We start from the raw sequence: 19,182 nt of genomic DNA, 5'->3' as shown, positions 1-19,182 counted from the left end.
GAAGAGAACATGATCAGTCCTAAACCCATGAACGAACGGAAAATGTTACCGTCCATGATGTTATTACTAATCACCTTCACGGATAATCCAAACAGGCCCACGCCTTCCCAAGTTCAGGCAAAAGGTTGGTCCAAAAGTACAATTCAGGGCCGGCCCTGTGGTGGAGCAGGTAAGTGCCCACATTCCGCTTGGGTGGCCCGGGCCTCACTGTTTCACATTACGAGTGCATATCACATTAGTAGTGTTAGGAAATATAGATTTCATGGTATGGTGCGGGCAGAGATCATAAATAAGCAGCAATTGTGAGGATACGTTATCAATACGCACAAGAAAAGGAACCATAAGAATATTACAATCTATGGAAGTATCTGGTACACTTCCCAAAGGCAGAAGGAAGGAAAACTTGTGACCTGCCAAGGTGGAATTGGCAGAGTGCCACGAGATGACACCATCATTGTGCATCAGAACATTCCCTGGGCAACTTCAACTTGTGAGGGGGTCCAGGACTTTTTCTGGGTAAGGTCCACCCATTTTGCCATCTACCCAAGATATAAGAGATAAAACCCAGGATAATCTTACAGGAGTGAAACCAGTGTCTAGAGAGAATGTAGGAGCCCTTTCGAAGTTCAAGGAGAAAGATAGAAACTGACAACAATTGCAGAAAAAGGAAAACTATCCTACCTAGACAGGGTGAGGAGTCAGACTGGTCTGAGATGGCTGTGAAACTCTGTGTGCACGGAGGTTGTCAGGACAACTTCGAATTTTGAGGTCGCTTATGACATCACGGTGAACATGTCCCCCAGGGTGGCCGCATGGTTACAGTCTGAGGATTGGCCTAGGCTAGGCTATTAAAGGGACAGATACCCAGAAACAGGTTTGGCAAACAGAAAGCAGGCACAGAAACTAGAAGAGATAAAACAGAGTCTGATGCAAGGGATAAGAAAGGAACCCTAGGCCACAAGTGAGAATAGAGGGACAGGCACGGAGAGGAGAACATTGTCATCTATTCAAGTCTATGGGGAGGTCATGCTGATTCAAGCTTGCAACTTCATTGGAAACAAGTGGCCGGACTTGGCGTTCATCACACCTACAGTGCCCTTGTGCCTTAAGCATAAGGCCAAGTCAAGAAAGATGTCTTGAGGACATTGAAGAGAAGAATCGATGCCTCCTTTCCAAGGCCCATAGCATTCTTTGAAGGTCAGTCTCTTTTTCCGAAGCTCTGGTGTCACGTGGGCCCACTGGGCACATGGTAATGTGTCCCAAGAGATGTCTTGGAAGCCTTGAAGGAATGGAGCCCTGTCACGCTTGGGGTATGTCTCTTTGTTTGGAAGTGCTCTACAAGGGTGCTGAAAAGCACCCTCTTCCACAGGGCTTCGTTCCTTCGTGAAGGCTGCCCTCCCAGGCTAGTGTGCTCTGTTTGCCTCCATCGAAATTCTCTCCCCCTACCTCTTGCCGTAGAAGGATTATTGATTATGTGTTTTGACACCGTATGTAAGGAAGTTGCACGAAAATTAGAACTTTACAGTTGTGTTTCAAGAAAAATAAACAGGCCAGGGTAGAGGATGTAGGGCAAACAAATGGCACACCCTATGAAAATTAAGTAAGCCCGTATCTGGACCGAATCTAGGGGAACGTTCAAGGATCAGGGGTCAAGTTCGAAACTTCCCAAATCCGGAAAAGAGACAGAAAAATATCTTTCCTGGAGAGTGGAATTCATCCGATTTGTCTAATTTGTCTCGGAAACATTGTGTCCGTGAAGGGGGTTGCCAGGACCACCTCGAATTTGGAGTTTCTGATCTCAGGATGTCAAACCAACCCACATGACCACGTGTTCTCAGTGCTTAGTTTGACCTAGGCTAGGATAGCCAAGAGTCCTACAAGTGACCCGTGCAAATTCAAGGACAACAGCCAAGAGTCACGAAAGCACTCACACCTCACCCTAGAGAACATACAGCGATTAAAGAAATACAAACTAATCCCTTGGAATGAAGGAGAACGGACTGATAAGCATGTCTAAGGGAGATAGCTGAGAAAGACCATGACGAGTATACTATGGAAAAGAAAAAGAGGACCCAGAAAATGGAAGGTGAACAGAAATCACACCTGAATTATCCACAATGAAAGATGATGTCCGTCTTTAGACAGACTCTGCTGGAACGTTTGAAAGTCAGAGAAATTCACAAGCCAAAAAACGGCAGCGAAGGTCAAGCATGGGCTAACTGGGAAGGGTGAGTTATGAGACTGCTCCAAGCAGGCTCTGAAACCTGTATCCATGAAGCATGCTGGACCTCAGAGACACAATTATGACAAATCCTCTGACATCACAATGGACCCGAAAAACAACCTAGCCTCATCTACACAGTGCTAGAGTTGGGCTCACTAGTATATTTAACTCCCATTGCACTCAACTGCACGTTGCCACTGAACATGTAAGTGGCCGGCCGGTGGTGCAGTGGTGAGGTCCGCACCTTCTGGGTCTGTGGCCCAGTATGGGCTGGGTGGAATCCTCGGTTTGGGCCTCCTCACCACTGCTTCAGTTGTTCTGGTGCAGGCGTCCGAGGTAGAGTAGAGGCAGATGGGAAGGGACGTTGGACAGGGCCAGACTTCCACAGCAAATACAGGAGCATTGCCAGCAGATGTGAGCACAGCAATGCACTTGTGCCAAAACAAAACCAATTAAAAGTTGCAAAGAATAGAAAAACTGAAGCTAAGAAAAAAAAAAAAAAACAAAAAACAGGAGCTTGCCATTACGAAGAATAGGATCTCTGTGAATAACCTTAGCAAAACAGGTGAATTCTATGTTAATTCAAAAACTAGCAAACCTTTGGGGAAAGAAACTCAAGAAGACACAAGAAAAAAAAAGATATCGAGGGATCTAGGAATGGAAGGATTAACACACTTGAAAGGTTCATACCGCAGTAAGGAATCTCTGGATTCCATGCAATCCCAGTCCAAGTTGCAGCAGTATTTGCCACAGAGAAGAAGAGAGAATCCTAAAGTTTCTAGCCAGCAACACGAGACCCTGACTAGGCAAAGGAATCCTCAGGAAAACGAACAAAGCAGCACGTGTCACAATTTCTGATTTCAACATAGAGGACGAAGCGCTAGGTACCGAAACGGCACAGTCTGGGCCCCAAAACAGGCATGAAGACCCATGCAAAACAATTGAGAGCCCAGAGCCCAACTCAAACTTACATGGACAGCCCATTTTGGACCAGGGAGCCAAGTGGAGACGGCGGAGAAAGGAGAGTCTCTACAATAAACGGTGCTGGGAAGCCTGCACAGCCACATGGAACACAACGAGAGTACACCATGATGTTACACCTGGCACACACACCACCTGAAATGGATTAAAGCCTTGAATGGCAGACTTGAAACCGTGAACCTTGTAGGAGAAGACCTAGGCAGAGTGCTCTTTGCCATCTGTCTGAGCCGCCTATTTGGAAGAAGCATGTCTGACTGGGCAAGGGCAACAAAGGAAACAAGAAACAAACGGGACCACATCAAATGCACACACTTCTGCCAGTCAAGGAAACCATCAACTGAATACTAAGACACCACAACAATTGGGAGAGGATGTTTGCAAACCACACATCGGACAAGGGGTGAAAAGCCCAAAGATACAATCAACTCGCACGTCTCCACAAGAAAAAAAACAAGCCAATGAAAACCTGGTCAAAAGATGGAAGCAGAGATTTCTCCGAAGAAGACAGAAAGAGGGCCAGTAGGTGCATGAAAACTTGTTCGCCATCATTAAGTCTCAGGAAAATGCAAATCCAAACTGCAAGGACATGGCAGCTCACTGTGGTCAGAATGGCTAGAAGGAAGCAGACAGGAAATAACAAGTGTCAGAGAGGAGGTGGAGAGAAGGGAAGCCTCCTGCACTGCTGGTGGGAGTGTAACCCGGTGCAGCCACGATGCCAAAGGTGTGGAACTGCCTCAGAAATTTAAGTATCCATGTCCCGTATGACCCAGCTATTAATCTGCCGCTTGTTTATCCAAAAAAGTCAGAAAGACTACCGCATAAAGACATGTGCATGGCTGTGTTCACCACACTCTTACTCCTGATATCCAAGACTTGGAAAGCACCCTGGTGTCCAGCAAGGGATGATTGGAGAAGGAAGATGGGCTATAGCCACACAATGGTAGACCACTCAGCCGGAACAAATGATGCAATCCAGCCATTTGTGACCACCAGAATGGCTGTGAGGGTTTTAGGGGAAGTGTAACAAGCCCCAGTGAGAAATTCAAATACCATAGAATCTCACTTACAAGGAGAAGAAAAAGCAAGCACTAACCAACAGGTGGCACTGAACATTTGTATGCGGGCTCCCAGAGGCAAAGAGGGGCGGTGACGGAGGGTGAAAGAGAAGATTAGGCACAAGTGTGTGGTGAGGGCCTGTGATTAGTCTTACACTGGTGAAGATGATGTAAGCTACACAGAAGTCTAAAGCAATGAGGATGTGAATCTGGAAGTTATAGTACGTTCTAATGCAGGGTCATGGCTATAAATTCACCTCAAATCAAAAATCCAGAAAGGGGTCCAGAATGATGTCATAAAGCTTTGGGGGCGGAAAGAGTTTACAGAAGGTGAACTTCCAAGGATGGAAAATCACCTCCAAATGCTTACAGATGCTACAGAAAGGCAGACCATTCCAAATAGGTGAAGAGGAATACTACGAAGAGAACATGATCAGTCCTAAACCCATGAACGAACGGAAAATGTTACCGTCCATGATGTTATTACTAATCACCTTCACGGATAATCCAAACAGGCCCACGCCTTCCCAAGTTCAGGCAAAAGGTTGGTCCAAAAGTACAATTCAGGGCCGGCCCTGTGGTGGAGCAGGTAAGTGCCCACATTCCGCTTGGGCGGCCCGGGCCTCACTGTTTCACATTACGAGTGCATATCACATTAGTAGTGTTAGGAAATATAGATTTCATGGTATGGTGCGGGCAGAGATCATAAATAAGCAGCAATTGTGAGGATACGTTATCAATACGCACAAGAAAAGGAACCATAAGAATATTACAATCTATGGAAGTATCTGGTACACTTCCCAAAGGCAGAAGGAAGGAAAACTTGTGACCTGCCAAGGTGGAATTGGCAGAGTGCCACGAGATGACACCATCATTGTGCATCAGAACATTCCCTGGGCAACTTCAACTTGTGAGGGGGTCCAGGACTTTTTCTGGGTAAGGTCCACCCATTTTGCCATCTACCCAAGATATAAGAGATAAAACCCAGGATAATCTTACAGGAGTGAAACCAGTGTCTAGAGAGAATGTAGGAGCCCTTTCGAAGTTCAAGGAGAAAGATAGAAACTGACAACAATTGCAGAAAAAGGAAAACTATCCTACCTAGACAGGGTGAGGAGTCAGACTGGTCTGAGATGGCTGTGAAACTCTGTGTGCACGGAGGTTGTCAGGACAACTTCGAATTTTGAGGTCGCTTATGACATCACGGTGGGTGGCCGCATGGTTACAGTCTGAGGATTGGCCTAGGCTAGGCTATTAAAGGGACAGATACCCAGAAACAGGTTTGGCAAACAGAAAGCAGGCACAGAAACTAGAAGAGATAAAACAGAGTCTGATGCAAGGGATAAGAAAGGAACCCTAGGCCACAAGTGAGAATAGAGGGACAGGCACGGAGAGGAGAACATTGTCATCTATTCAAGTCTATGGGGAGGTCATGCTGATTCAAGCTTGCAACTTCATTGGAAACAAGTGGCCGGACTTGGCGTTCATCACACCTACAGTGCCCTTGTGCCTTAAGCATAAGGCCAAGTCAAGAAAGATGTCTTGAGGACATTGAAGAGAAGAATCGATGCCTCCTTTCCAAGGCCCATAGCATTCTTTGAAGGTCAGTCTCTTTTTCCGAAGCTCTGGTGTCACGTGGGCCCACTGGGCACATGGTAATGTGTCCCAAGAGATGTCTTGGAAGCCTTGAAGGAATGGAGCCCTGTCACGCTTGGGGTATGTCTCTTTGTTTGGAAGTGCTCTACAAGGGTGCTGAAAAGCACCCTCTTCCACAGGGCTTCGTTCCTTCGTGAAGGCTGCCCTCCCAGGCTAGTGTGCTCTGTTTGCCTCCATCGAAATTCTCTCCCCCTACCTCTTGCCGTAGAAGGATTATTGATTATGTGTTTTGACACCGTATGTAAGGAAGTTGCACGAAAATTAGAACTTTACAGTTGTGTTTCAAGAAAAATAAACAGGCCAGGGTAGAGGATGTAGGGCAAACAAATGGCACACCCTATGAAAATTAAGTAAGCCCGTATCTGGACGGAATCTAGGGGAACGTTCAAGGATCAGGGGTCAAGTTCGAAACTTCCCAAATCCGGAAAAGAGACAGAAAAATATCTTTCCTGGAGAGTGGAATTCATCCGATTTGTCTAATTTGTCTCGGAAACATTGTGTCCGTGAAGGGGGTTGCCAGGACCACCTCGAATTTGGAGTTTCTGATCTCAGGATGTCAAACCAACCCACATGACCACGTGTTCTCAGTGCTTAGTTTGACCTAGGCTAGGATAGCCAAGAGTCCTACACGTGACCCGTGCAAATTCAAGGACAACAGCCAAGAGTCACGAAAGCACTCACACCTCACCCTAGAGAACATACAGCGATTAAAGAAATACAAACTAATCCCTTGGAATGAAGGAGAACGGACTGATAAGCATGTCTAAGGGAGATAGCTGAGAAAGACCATGACGAGTATACTATGGAAAAGAAAAAGAGGACCCAGAAAATGGAAGGTGAACAGAAATCACACCTGAATTATCCACAATGAAAGATGATGTCCGTCTTTAGACAGACTCTGCTGGAACGTTTGAAAGTCAGAGAAATTCACAAGCCAAAAAACGGCAGCGAAGGTCAAGCATGGGCTAACTGGGAAGGGTGAGTTATGAGACTGCTCCAAGCAGGCTCTGAAACCTGTATCCATGAAGCATGCTGGACCTCAGAGACACAATTATGACAAATCCTCTGACATCACAATGGACCCGAAAAACAACCTAGCCTCATCTACACAGTGCTAGAGTTGGGCTCACTAGTATATTTAACTCCCATTGCACTCAACTGCACGTTGCCACTGAACATGTAAGTGGCCGGCCGGTGGTGCAGTGGTGAGGTCCGCACCTTCTGGGTCTGTGGCCCAGTATGGGCTGGGTGGAATCCTCGGTTTGGGCCTCCTCACCACTGCTTCAGTTGTTCTGGTGCAGGCGTCCGAGGTAGAGTAGAGGCAGATGGGAAGGGACGTTGGACAGGGCCAGACTTCCACAGCAAATACAGGAGCATTGCCAGCAGATGTGAGCACAGCAATGCACTTGTGCCAAAACAAAACCAATTAAAAGTTGCAAAGAATAGAAAAACTGAAGCTAAGAAAAAAAAAAAAAAACAGGAGCTTGCCATTACGAAGAATAGGATCTCTGTGAATAACCTTAGCAAAACAGGTGAATTCTATGTTAATTCAAAAACTAGCAAACCTTTGGGGAAAGAAACTCAAGAAGACACAAGAAAAAAAAAGATATCGAGGGATCTAGGAATGGAAGGATTAACACACTTGAAAGGTTCATACCGCAGTAAGGAATCTCTGGATTCCATGCAATCCCAGTCCAAGTTGCAGCAGTATTTGCCACAGAGAAGAAGAGAGAATCCTAAAGTTTCTAGCCAGCAACACGAGACCCTGACTAGGCAAAGGAATCCTCAGGAAAACGAACAAAGCAGCACGTGTCACAATTTCTGATTTCAACATAGAGGACGAAGCGCTAGGTACCGAAACGGCACAGTCTGGGCCCCAAAACAGGCATGAAGACCCATGCAAAACAATTGAGAGCCCAGAGCCCAACTCAAACTTACATGGACAGCCCATTTTGGACCAGGGAGCCAAGTGGAGACGGCGGAGAAAGGAGAGTCTCTACAATAAACGGTGCTGGGAAGCCTGCACAGCCACATGGAACACAACGAGAGTACACCATGATGTTACACCTGGCACACACACCACCTGAAATGGATTAAAGCCTTGAATGGCAGACTTGAAACCGTGAACCTTGTAGGAGAAGACCTAGGCAGAGTGCTCTTTGCCATCTGTCTGAGCCGCCTATTTGGAAGAAGCATGTCTGACTGGGCAAGGGCAACAAAGGAAACAAGAAACAAACGGGACCACATCAAATGCACACACTTCTGCCAGTCAAGGAAACCATCAACTGAATACTAAGACACCACAACAATTGGGAGAAGATGTTTGCAAACCACACATCGGACAAGGGGTGAAAAGCCCAAAGATACAATCAACTCGCACGTCTCCACAAGAAAAAAAACAAGCCAATGAAAACCTGGTCAAAAGATGGAAGCAGAGATTTCTCCGAAGAAGACAGAAAGAGGGCCAGTAGGTGCATGAAAACTTGTTCGCCATCATTAAGTCTCAGGAAAATGCAAATCCAAACTGCAAGGACATGGCAGCTCACTGTGGTCAGAATGGCTAGAAGGAAGCAGACAGGAAATAACAAGTGTCAGAGAGGAGGTGGAGAGAAGGGAAGCCTCCTGCACTGCTGGTGGGAGTGTAACCCGGTGCAGCCACGATGCCAAAGGTGTGGAACTGCCTCAGAAATTTAAGTATCCATGTCCCGTATGACCCAGCTATTAATCTGCCGCTTGTTTATCCAAAAAAGTCAGAAAGACTACCGCATAAAGACATGTGCATGGCTGTGTTCACCACACTCTTACTCCTGATATCCAAGACTTGGAAAGCACCCTGGTGTCCAGCAAGGGATGATTGGAGAAGGAAGATGGGCTATAGCCACACAATGGTAGACCACTCAGCCGGAACAAATGATGCAATCCAGCCATTTGTGACCACCAGAATGGCTGTGAGGGTTTTAGGGGAAGTGTAACAAGCCCCAGTGAGAAATTCAAATACCATAGAATCTCACTTACAAGGAGAAGAAAAAGCAAGCACTAACCAACAGGTGGCACTGAACATTTGTATGCGGGCTCCCAGAGGCAAAGAGGGGCGGTGACGGAGGGTGAAAGAGAAGATTAGGCACAAGTGTGTGGTGAGGGCCTGTGATTAGTCTTACACTGGTGAAGATGATGTAAGCTACACAGAAGTCTAAAGCAATGAGGATGTGAATCTGGAAGTTATAGTACGTTCTAATGCAGGGTCATGGCTATAAATTCACCTCAAATCAAAAATCCAGAAAGGGGTCCAGAATGATGTCATAAAGCTTTGGGGGCGGAAAGAGTTTACAGAAGGTGAACTTCCAAGGATGGAAAATCACCTCCAAATGCTTACAGATGCTACAGAAAGGCAGACCATTCCAAATAGGTGAAGAGGAATACTACGAAGAGAACATGATCAGTCCTAAACCCATGAACGAACGGAAAATGTTACCGTCCATGATGTTATTACTAATCACCTTCACGGATAATCCAAACAGGCCCACGCCTTCCCAAGTTCAGGCAAAAGGTTGGTCCAAAAGTACAATTCAGGGCCGGCCCTGTGGTGGAGCAGGTAAGTGCCCACATTCCGCTTGGGCGGCCCGGGCCTCACTGTTTCACATTACGAGTGCATATCACATTAGTAGTGTTAGGAAATATAGATTTCATGGTATGGTGCGGGCAGAGATCATAAATAAGCAGCAATTGTGAGGATACGTTATCAATACGCACAAGAAAAGGAACCATAAGAATATTACAATCTATGGAAGTATCTGGTACACTTCCCAAAGGCAGAAGGAAGGAAAACTTGTGACCTGCCAAGGTGGAATTGGCAGAGTGCCACGAGATGACACCATCATTGTGCATCAGAACATTCCCTGGGCAACTTCAACTTGTGAGGGGGTCCAGGACTTTTTCTGGGTAAGGTCCACCCATTTTGCCATCTACCCAAGATATAAGAGATAAAACCCAGGATAATCTTACAGGAGTGAAACCAGTGTCTAGAGAGAATGTAGGAGCCCTTTCGAAGTTCAAGGAGAAAGATAGAAACTGACAACAATTGCAGAAAAAGGAAAACTATCCTACCTAGACAGGGTGAGGAGTCAGACTGGTCTAGGATGGCTGTGAAACTCTGTGTGCACGGAGGTTGTCAGGACAACTTCGAATTTTGAGGTCGCTTATGACATCACGGTGAACATGTCCCCCAGGGTGGCCGCATGGTTACAGTCTGAGGATTGGCCTAGGCTAGGCTATTAAAGGGACAGATACCCAGAAACAGGTTTGGCAAACAGAAAGCAGGCACAGAAACTAGAAGAGATAAAACAGAGTCTGATGCAAGGGATAAGAAAGGAACCCTAGGCCACAAGTGAGAATAGAGGGACAGGCACGGAGAGGAGAACATTGTCATCTATTCAAGTCTATGGGGAGGTCATGCTGATTCAAGCTTGCAACTTCATTGGAAACAAGTGGCCGGACTTGGGGTTCATCACACCTACAGTGCCCTTGTGCCTTAAGCATAAGGCCAAGTCAAGAAAGATGTCTTGAGGACATTGAAGAGAAGAATCGATGCCTCCTTTCCAAGGCCCATAGCATTCTTTGAAGGTCAGTCTCTTTTTCCGAAGCTCTGGTGTCACGTGGGCCCACTGGGCACATGGTAATGTGTCCCAAGAGATGTCTTGGAAGCCTTGAAGGAATGGAGCCCTGTCACGCTTGGGGTATGTCTCTTTGTTTGGAAGTGCTCTACAAGGGTGCTGAAAAGCACCCTCTTCCACAGGGCTTCGTTCCTTCGTGAAGGCTGCCCTCCCAGGCTAGTGTGCTCTGTTTGCCTCCATCGAAATTCTCTCCCCCTACCTCTTGCCGTAGAAGGATTATTGATTATGTGTTTTGACACCGTATGTAAGGAAGTTGCACGAAAATTAGAACTTTACAGTTGTGTTTCAAGAAAAATAAACAGGCCAGGGTAGAGGATGTAGGGCAAACAAATGGCACACCCTATGAAAATTAAGTAAGCCCGTATCTGGACGGAATCTAGGGGAACGTTCAAGGATCAGGGGTCAAGTTCGAAACTTCCCAAATCCGGAAAAGAGACAGAAAAATATCTTTCCTGGAGAGTGGAATTCATCCGATTTGTCTAATTTGTCTCGGAAACATTGTGTCCGTGAAGGGGGTTGCCAGGACCACCTCGAATTTGGAGTTTCTGATCTCAGGATGTCAAACCAACCCACATGACCACGTGTTCTCAGTGCTTAGTTTGACCTAGGCTAGGATAGCCAAGAGTCCTACACGTGACCCGTGCAAATTCAAGGACAACAGCCAAGAGTCACGAAAGCACTCACACCTCACCCTAGAGAACATACAGCGATTAAAGAAATACAAACTAATCCCTTGGAATGAAGGAGAACGGACTGATAAGCATGTCTAAGGGAGATAGCTGAGAAAGACCATGACGAGTATACTATGGAAAAGAAAAAGAGGACCCAGAAAATGGAAGGTGAACAGAAATCACACCTGAATTATCCACAATGAAAGATGATGTCCGTCTTTAGACAGACTCTGCTGGAACGTTTGAAAGTCAGAGAAATTCACAAGCCAAAAAACGGCAGCGAAGGTCAAGCATGGGCTAACTGGGAAGGGTGAGTTATGAGACTGCTCCAAGCAGGCTCTGAAACCTGTATCCAGGAAGCATGCTGGACCTCAGAGACACAATTATGACAAATCCTCTGACATCACAATGGACCCGAAAAACAACCTAGCCTCATCTACACAGTGCTAGAGTTGGGCTCACTAGTATATTTAACTCCCATTGCACTCAACTGCACGTTGCCACTGAACATGTAAGTGGCCGGCCGGTGGTGCAGTGGTGAGGTCCGCACCTTCTGGGTCTGTGGCCCAGTATGGGCTGGGTGGAATCCTCGGTTTGGGCCTCCTCACCACTGCTTCAGTTGTTCTGGTGCAGGCGTCCGAGGTAGAGTAGAGGCAGATGGGAAGGGACGTTGGACAGGGCCAGACTTCCACAGCAAATACAGGAGCATTGCCAGCAGATGTGAGCACAGCAATGCACTTGTGCCAAAACAAAACCAATTAAAAGTTGCAAAGAATAGAAAAACTGAAGCTAAGAAAAAAAAAAAAAAACAAAAAACAGGAGCTTGCCATTACGAAGAATAGGATCTCTGTGAATAACCTTAGCAAAACAGGTGAATTCTATGTTAATTCAAAAACTAGCAAACCTTTGGGGAAAGAAACTCAAGAAGACACAAGAAAAAAAAAGATATCGAGGGATCTAGGAATGGAAGGATTAACACACTTGAAAGGTTCATACCGCAGTAAGGAATCTCTGGATTCCATGCAATCCCAGTCCAAGTTGCAGCAGTATTTGCCACAGAGAAGAAGAGAGAATCCTAAAGTTTCTAGCCAGCAACACGAGACCCTGACTAGGCAAAGGAATCCTCAGGAAAACGAACAAAGCAGCACGTGTCACAATTTCTGATTTCAACATAGAGGACGAAGCGCTAGGTACCGAAACGGCACAGTCTGGGCCCCAAAACAGGCATGAAGACCCATGCAAAACAATTGAGAGCCCAGAGCCCAACTCAAACTTACATGGACAGCCCATTTTGGACCAGGGAGCCAAGTGGAGACGGCGGAGAAAGGAGAGTCTCTACAATAAACGGTGCTGGGAAGCCTGCACAGCCACATGGAACACAACGAGAGTACACCATGATGTTACACCTGGCACACACACCACCTGAAATGGATTAAAGCCTTGAATGGCAGACTTGAAACCGTGAACCTTGTAGGAGAAGACCTAGGCAGAGTGCTCTTTGCCATCTGTCTGAGCCGCCTATTTGGAAGAAGCATGTCTGACTGGGCAAGGGCAACAAAGGAAACAAGAAACAAACGGGACCACATCAAATGCACACACTTCTGCCAGTCAAGGAAACCATCAACTGAATACTAAGACACCACAACAATTGGGAGAAGATGTTTGCAAACCACACATCGGACAAGGGGTGAAAAGCCCAAAGATACAATCAACTCGCACGTCTCCACAAGAAAAAAAACAAGCCAATGAAAACCTGGTCAAAAGATGGAAGCAGAGATTTCTCCGAAGAAGACAGAAAGAGGGCCAGTAGGTGCATGAAAACTTGTTCGCCATCATTAAGTCTCAGGAAAATGCAAATCCAAACTGCAAGGACATGGCAGCTCACTGTGGTCAGAATGGCTAGAAGGAAGCAGACAGGAAATAACAAGTGTCAGAGAGGAGGTGGAGAGAAGGGAAGCCTCCTGCACTGCTGGTGGGAGTGTAACCCGGTGCAGCCACGATGCCAAAGGTGTGGAACTGCCTCAGAAATTTAAGTATCCATGTCCCGTATGACCCAGCTATTAATCTGCCGCTTGTTTATCCAAAAAAGTCAGAAAGACTACCGCATAAAGACATGTGCATGGCTGTGTTCACCACACTCTTACTCCTGATATCCAAGACTTGGAAAGCACCCTGGTGTCCAGCAAGGGATGATTGGAGAAGGAAGATGGGCTATAGCCACACAATGGTAGACCACTCAGCCGGAACAAATGATGCAATCCAGCCATTTGTGACCACCAGAATGGCTGTGAGGGTTTTAGGGGAAGTGTAACAAGCCCCAGTGAGAAATTCAAATACCATAGAATCTCACTTACAAGGAGAAGAAAAAGCAAGCACTAACCAACAGGTGGCACTGAACATTTGTATGCGGGCTCCCAGAGGCAAAGAGGGGCGGTGACGGAGGGTGAAAGAGAAGATTAGGCACAAGTGTGTGGTGAGGGCCTGTGATTAGTCTTACACTGGTGAAGATGATGTAAGCTACACAGAAGTCTAAAGCAATGAGGATGTGAATCTGGAAGTTATAGTACGTTCTAATGCAGGGTCATGGCTATAAATTCACCTCAAATCAAAAATCCAGAAAGGGGTCCAGAATGATGTCATAAAGCTTTGGGGGCGGAAAGAGGTTACAGAAGGTGAACTTCCAAGGATGGAAAATCACCGCCAAATGCTTACAGATGCTACAGAAAGGCAGACCATTCCAAATAGGTGAAGAGGAATACTACGAAGAGAACATGATCAGTCCTAAACCCATGAACGAACGGAAAATGTTACCGTCCATGATGTTATTACTAATCACCTTCACGGATAATCCAAACAGGCCCACGCCTTCCCAAGTTCAGGCAAAAGGTTGGTCCAAAAGTACAATTCAGGGCCGGCCCTGTGGTGGAGCAGGTAAGTGCCCACATTCCGCTTGGGCGGCCCGGGCCTCACTGTTTCACATTACGAGTGCATATCACATTAGTAGTGTTAGGAAATATAGATTTCATGGTATGGTGCGGGCAGAGATCATAAATAAGCAGCAATTGTGAGGATACGTTATCAATACGCACAAGAAAAGGAACCATAAGAATATTACAATCTATGGAAGTATCTGGTACACTTCCCAAAGGCAGAAGGAAGGAAAACTTGTGACCTGCCAAGGTGGAATTGGCAGAGTGCCACGAGATGACACCATCATTGTGCATCAGAACATTCCCTGGGCAACTTCAACTTGTGAGGGGGTCCAGGACTTTTTCTGGGTAAGGTCCACCCATTTTGCCATCTACCCAAGATATAAGAGATAAAACCCAGGATAATCTTACAGGAGTGAAACCAGTGTCTAGAGAGAATGTAGCCCTTTCGAAGTTCAAGGAGAAAGATAGAAACTGACAACAATTGCAGAAAAAGGAAAACTATCCTACCTAGACAGGGTGAGGAGTCAGACTGGTCTGAGATGGCTGTGAAACTCTGTGTGCACGGAGGTTGTCAGGACAACTTCGAATTTTGAGGTCGCTTATGACATCACGGTGGGTGGCCGCATGGTTACAGTCTGAGGATTGGCCTAGGCTAGGCTATTAAAGGGACAGATACCCAGAAACAGGTTTGGCAAACAGAAAGCAGGCACAGAAACTAGAAGAGATAAAACAGAGTCTGATGCAAGGGATAAGAAAGGAACCCTAGGCCACAAGTGAGAATAGAGGGACAGGCACGGAGAGGAGAACATTGTCATCTATTCAAGTCTATGGGGAGGTCATGCTGATTCAAGCTTGCAACTTCATTGGAAACAAGTGGCCGGACTTGGCGTTCATCACACCTACAGTGCCCTTGTGCCTTAAGCATAAGGCCAAGTCAAGAAAGATGTCTTGAGGACATTGAAGAGAAGAATCGATGCCTCCTTTCCAAGGCCCATAGCATTCTTTGAAGGTCAGTCTCTTTTTCCGAAGCTCTGGTGTCACGTGGGCCCACTGGGCACATGGTAATGTGTCCCAAGAGATGTCTTGGAAGCCTTGAAGGAATGGAGCCCTGTCACGCTTGGGGTATGTCTCTTTGTTTGGAAGTGCTCTACAAGGGTGCTGAAAAGCACCCTCTTCCACAGGGCTTCGTTCCTTCGTGAAGGCTGCCCTCCCAGGCTAGTGTGCTCTGTTTGCCTCCATCGAAATTCTCTCCCCCTACCTCTTGCCGTAGAAGGATTATTGATTATGTGTTTTGACACCGTATGTAAGGAAGTTGCACGAAAATTAGAACTTTACAGTTGTGTTTCAAGAAAAATAAACAGGCCAGGGTAGAGGATGTAGGGCAAACAAATGGCACACCCTATGAAAATTAAGTAAGCCCGTATCTGGACCGAATCTAGGGGAACGTTCAAGGATCAGGGGTCAAGTTCGAAACTTCCCAAATCCGGAAAAGAGACAGAAAAATATCTTTCCTGGAGAGTGGAATTCATCCGATTTGTCTAATTTGTCTCGGAAACATTGTGTCCGTGAAGGGGGTTGCCAGGACTACCTCGAATTTGGAGTTTCTGATCTCAGGATGTCAAACCAACCCACATGACCACGTGTTCTCCTTGCTTAGTTTGACCTAGGCTAGGATAGCCAAGAGTCCTACAAGTGACCCGTGCAAATTCAAGGACAACAGCCAAGAGTCACGAAAGCACTCACACCTCACCCTAGAGAACATACAGCGATTAAAGAAATACAAACTAATCCCTTGGAATGAAGGAGAACGGACTGATAAGCATGTCTAAGGGAGATAGCTGAGAAAGACCATGACGAGTATACTATGGAAAAGAAAAAGAGGACCCAGAAAATGGAAGGTGAACAGAAATCACACCTGAATTATCCACAATGAAAGATGATGTCCGTCTTTAGACAGACTCTGCTGGAACGTTTGAAAGTCAGAGAAATTCACAAGCCAAAAAACGGCAGCGAAGGTCAAGCATGGGCTAACTGGGAAGGGTGAGTTATGAGACTGCTCCAAGCAGGCTCTGAAACCTGTATCCATGAAGCATGCTGGACCTCAGAGACACAATTATGACAAATCCTCTGACATCACAATGGACCCGAAAAACAACCTAGCCTCATCTACACAGTGCTAGAGTTGGGCTCACTAGTATATTTAACTCCCATTGCACTCAACTGCACGTTGCCACTGAACATGTAAGTGGCCGGCCGGTGGTGCAGTGGTGAGGTCCGCACCTTCTGGGTCTGTGGCCCAGTATGGGCTGGGTGGAATCCTCGGTTTGGGCCTCCTCACCACTGCTTCAGTTGTTCTGGTGCAGGCGTCCGAGGTAGAGTAGAGGCAGATGGGAAGGGACGTTGGACAGGGCCAGACTTCCACAGCAAATACAGGAGCATTGCCAGCAGATGTGAGCACAGCAATGCACTTGTGCCAAAACAAAACCAATTAAAAGTTGCAAAGAATAGAAAAACTGAAGCTAAGAAAAAAAAAAAAACAAAAAACAGGAGCTTGCCATTACGAAGAATAGGATCTCTGTGAATAACCTTAGCAAAACAGGTGAATTCTATGTTAATTCAAAAACTAGCAAACCTTTGGGGAAAGAAACTCAAGAAGACACAAGAAAAAAAAAGATATCGAGGGATCTAGGAATGGAAGGATTAACACACTTGAAAGGTTCATACCGCAGTAAGGAATCTCTGGATTCCATGCAATCCCAGTCCAAGTTGCAGCAGTATTTGCCACAGAGAAGAAGAGAGAATCCTAAAGTTTCTAGCCAGCAACACGAGACCCTGACTAGGCAAAGGAATCCTCAGGAAAACGAACAAAGCAGCACGTGTCACAATTTCTGATTTCAACATAGAGGACGAAGCGCTAGGTACCGAAACGGCACAGTCTGGGCCCCAAAACAGGCATGAAGACCCATGCAAAACAATTGAGAGCCCAGAGCCCAACTCAAACTTACATGGACAGCCCATTTTGGACCAGGGAGCCAAGTGGAGACGGCGGAGAAAGGAGAGTCTCTACAATAAACGGTGCTGGGAAGCCTGCACAGCCACATGGAACACAACGAGAGTACACCATGATGTTACACCTGGCACACACACCACCTGAAATGGATTAAAGCCTTGAATGGCAGACTTGAAACCGTGAACCTTGTAGGAGAAGACCTAGGCAGAGTGCTCTTTGCCATCTGTCTGAGCCGCCTATTTGGAAGAAGCATGTCTGACTGGGCAAGGGCAACAAAGGAAACAAGAAACAAACGGGACCACATCAAATGCACACACTTCTGCCAGTCAAGGAAACCATCAACTGAATACTAAGACACCACAACAATTGGGAGAGGATGTTTGCAAACCACACATCGGACAAGGGGTGAAAAGCCCAAAGATACAATCAACTCGCACGTCTCCACAAGAAAAAAAACAAGCCAATGAAAACCTGGTCAAAAGATGGAAGCAGAGATTTCTCCGAAGAAGACAGAAAGAGGGCCAGTAGGTGCATGAAAACTTGTTCGCCATCATTAAGTCTCAGGAAAATGCAAATCCAAACTGCAAGGACATGGCAGCTCACTGTGGTCAGAATGGCTAGAAGGAAGCAGACAGGAAATAACAAGTGTCAGAGAGGAGGTGGAGAGAAGGGAAGCCTCCTGCACTGCTGGTGGGAGTGTAACCCGGTGCAGCCACGATGCCAAAGGTGTGGAACTGCCTCAGAAATTTAAGTATCCATGTCCCGTATGACCCAGCTATTAATCTGCCGCTTGTTTATCCAAAAAAGTCAGAAAGACTACCGCATAAAGACATGTGCATGGCTGTGTTCACCACACTCTTACTCCTGATATCCAAGACTTGGAAAGCACCCTGGTGTCCAGCAAGGGATGATTGGAGAAGGAAGATGGGCTATAGCCACACAATGGTAGACCACTCAGCCGGAACAAATGATGCAATCCAGCCATTTGTGACCACCAGAATGGCTGTGAGGGTTTTAGGGGAAGTGTAACAAGCCCCAGTGAGAAATTCAAATACCATAGAATCTCACTTACAAGGAGAAGAAAAAGCAAGCACTAACCAACAGGTGGCACTGAACATTTGTATGCGGGCTCCCAGAGGCAAAGAGGGGCGGTGACGGAGGGTGAAAGAGAAGATTAGGCACAAGTGTGTGGTGAGGGCCTGTGATTAGTCTTACACTGGTGAAGATGATGTAAGCTACACAGAAGTCTAAAGCAATGAGGATGTGAATCTGGAAGTTATAGTACGTTCTAAGGCAGGGTCATGGCTATAAATTCACCTCAAATCAAAAATCCAAAAAGGGGTCCAGAATGATGTCATAAAGCTTTGGGGGCGGAAAGAGTTTACAGAAGGTGAACTTCCAAGGATGGAAAATCACCTCCAAATGCTTACAGATGCTACAGAAAGGCAGACCATTCCAAATAGGTGAAGAGGAATACTACGAAGAGAACATGATCAGTCCTAAACCCATGAACGAACGGAAAATGTTACCGTCCATGATGTTATTACTAATCACCTTCACGGATAATCCAAACAGGCCCACGCCTTCCCAAGTTCAGGCAAAAGGTTGGTCCAAAAGTACAATTCAGGGCCGGCCCTGTGGTGGAGCAGGTAAGTGCCCACATTCCGCTTGGGCGGCCCGGGCCTCACTGTTTCACATTACGAGTGCATATCACATTAGTAGTGTTAGGAAATATAGATTTCATGGTATGGTGCGGGCAGAGATCATAAATAAGCAGCAATTGTGAGGATACGTTATCAATACGCACAAGAAAAGGAACCATAAGAATATTACAATCTATGGAAGTATCTGGTACACTTCCCAAAGGCAGAAGGAAGGAAAACTTGTGACCTGCCAAGGTGGAATTGGCAGAGTGCCACGAGATGACACCATCATTGTGCATCAGAACATTCCCTGGGCAACTTCAACTTGTGAGGGGGTCC

Source organism: Equus asinus, chromosome 28 (assembly GCF_041296235.1).
Source record: "Equus asinus isolate D_3611 breed Donkey chromosome 28, EquAss-T2T_v2, whole genome shotgun sequence".
Classification (NCBI taxonomy): Eukaryota; Metazoa; Chordata; class Mammalia; order Perissodactyla; family Equidae; genus Equus; species Equus asinus.
This window is presented reverse-complemented; position numbering follows the sequence as displayed.